Source organism: Phyllopteryx taeniolatus, chromosome 6 (assembly GCF_024500385.1).
Source record: "Phyllopteryx taeniolatus isolate TA_2022b chromosome 6, UOR_Ptae_1.2, whole genome shotgun sequence".
Classification (NCBI taxonomy): Eukaryota; Metazoa; Chordata; class Actinopteri; order Syngnathiformes; family Syngnathidae; genus Phyllopteryx; species Phyllopteryx taeniolatus.
Genome location: NC_084507.1, coordinates 26,810,222 through 26,813,086, shown reverse-complemented (window position 1 = coordinate 26,813,086; position 2,865 = coordinate 26,810,222).

Below are 2,865 nucleotides of genomic sequence, written 5' to 3'. Positions count from 1 at the left end.
GAGAGAGGCAGTGCAATGGAGTCCCCGTCACTCACCCTCACTCCCTCCTCCTATCCAGAATAACTCCCCCCCCCCCGTCAGGCAGCCCAACCCAGCCTCTCTGCATTGAAAGCCTCTTCCAGCTGGATAAATGCATACAACTGCAACTCATCATTGTAAACACACACACACACACTACCTGGTCTGCGCACCCCCACTTGCCTGGAGCCCAAAACTCTCCACCCAGCAGGGGTCGGACTCTGACTAACTCCTCTCTGGTCCACTGACCCCCTTGTACCCCTACCTCCACAAGCAGCTCCCCACACCCCTCCTGGCCACAATGGGCCCTCTTTTGTCCCGACAATACAAATGGACTAGGGTTTCAGCTTATTCTGCTGCTTTTCAAAGGGGGAAAAAGAAAGGAAGACATCAGCACAGGATTGGTGGTTCGGGTCACTCACGACAATAGCATTCCCCTTAAATTTGGTCAGGGGAAAACCCAATCCTTTAACTTGCCAGTACAACCCTGTGACACATGTGGGACATGCTTCTGTTGAGTGAGATAAATATGAGATCTTTAAAGCAGATTTGTCTTGGGAGAAGATAAATTAACCACAAAGTGGGGTGAAAGGTGCAACAATTTGTTGAAGCATTTGTTATGTGTGATGTTCGTAATACTCAGGATACTTTTGCTCAAGTTATCTGTAGTCAAATTAAGTCAGCATTCCAATCAATATAACTATCGACTCCAGAAATGTATCTGTGTCAATTCTGTTGAAGTAACACGACAAATAAAAAATATAATCTCTGAAAATTGCAGTACTCTGCATAAAACGGCCGTAATTCCTAAATGGTGAATGCCATATTTTTAGGAACCTTTCTAAAATTAAAGCTGTACAACTTGATAAATCATTCAGGTGTCATCACAAAAACTCTTTCATTGTCCAAATATTTCTGGACTTTATTGTACACGTTCTCAGTAGTGAATGAAATACTTTGTGTAAAATAAATAAATAATCACATGAAGCAATGTTGCTTAGACAAAGAAGGTAGTGAGCATAGGTAATCATAGATATGCAAATTGCACGGCCTTGTAAAAGGAAGATACACTGTCTCCTACTGAGGTAACGTAGCACGCGTTGCATCACGCAAACACACTGTAAAGTTAAGTGTAAACTTCCATAGTAGTAAGGTATAAATAACTATTGTTATGGTGCATTTAGTCGCATGTGCATTGCTTCTGTATAATCTGCTGTATAAACAGAAGCAGACATACTTCACATACACATTCTACAAATATACACTACTCACTCTCTCACACAGTCAACCTATAATTTGTGCTAGCCGCGCGATTTGCAGTGGCTACACTGTCAGCAAGGGCGGCCTTTTCTACTTTTTTTCTCTTTTGCCTTCTTTTTAATCCTTACTTATCTAATTATGATGGAATTGCTGCACATTCGCAGCAAAAAACAAAAAACAAAAAAAACAAAAAGGTGGGGGTGGGGTGGTTCAAGTGGAAGTCAGCAAGCATTCCCGGTTGGGGCCTGAGCGAGAAATGCAAGCATGTCACGTCAAGGATGGCCTCTATGGTTGTGTTTAGTCCAAATGTATAATTTAGCGTGAGCAAGCGAAAATGCAGGCGTGTCTGCATGGCCACATGGTGAGAAGTTATGTTTGTGACATTCTGGAGCAGCTAGTCTGGAGAAAAAAAAAAAAAAAAAAAAAAGCTTAACAAACGTGGAAAGTAAAATTGTCAGTACAAATGCAGATGTTACTACAATATTGTCAGTTAGCTATGCAGTATAAATATGTCAATTGATGGGTATAATTTGCAAAATACAATTTAGGTTACTCTTAAAAGTGTGGCTTTGTTAGAACAGAAAGAAGAGGGCAACAAATATAAAATATATTGTCTATAAATTAAACACAGTAATATTAGTTGTTTTCATGGTGGTCATAAATGTATTTTTGGTTGTGTCCTATGTGACTTTTGCCTCCCCTGTGTCCACTAGAGGAGGCTTGTGTGTTGCCCTACTATACTGGAATAAACAGTCAACAACTTCAGTGCCCCAGGACTTAAAGCTGTGTTTGAATTCAGGAAGATTTATCACTCCGCCCCCCCCAAAAAAAAAAAGTTTCTGTAGGCTGCGGCCTTGGACACTATAATTACCAACATGTTTGGATTCAAAGACGACGGCCACTCGAAGATCGGCTCTCTCTTAATATTGTTTGTGCAACTAGAGAAATTAAACTTTTCCTGTTGTTTTTCCATGCACAGCCACAAGATTTAAAAATAGCCACATTTACGCAGGCTTCTGGTTAGTGTTATTTATGTGATGTGAAGAAGCGATATGCCTGTCCCTTGGGTGGCATGCCAGCTGATAAAACTATCATGGGAACATATTAGCTAGATGTCACAAGAACAGCAGTCATCATTTTTCATGCTCGTATCTTACCCAACAAACATAAATTGATTTAACAAAGTAGCTATTTGGGTAAAGGATCTTTCAATATTACTTCTGTTTTGGATGTGAACAAGCTCTCAATTAAAATGTATCCACTGACGCATTCAAAAGACATTTTAGCTACATTACATTTACTGTAGTTGCCTCAGTATGTGTGATACAGTGCGGTTCTTCATCACTGCCAAATACAACTAGAATAACAAACATACTGTTAAATTAAAAACAGAACTGAGCTTTATTATCTTTGTAAAGGTAGACATTTTGAGACTGCTTTTATTGGATCACTTTAGACTGTGCAAATGTTATTTATATGTAATAATTTAAATCAATGGGAATTCCTACTCATCTTATAATTGGAAACCCATTGTTTCGTTGAACAACTTTTATGGCACTTTTACAGAAATACTCACAGAACTAAATC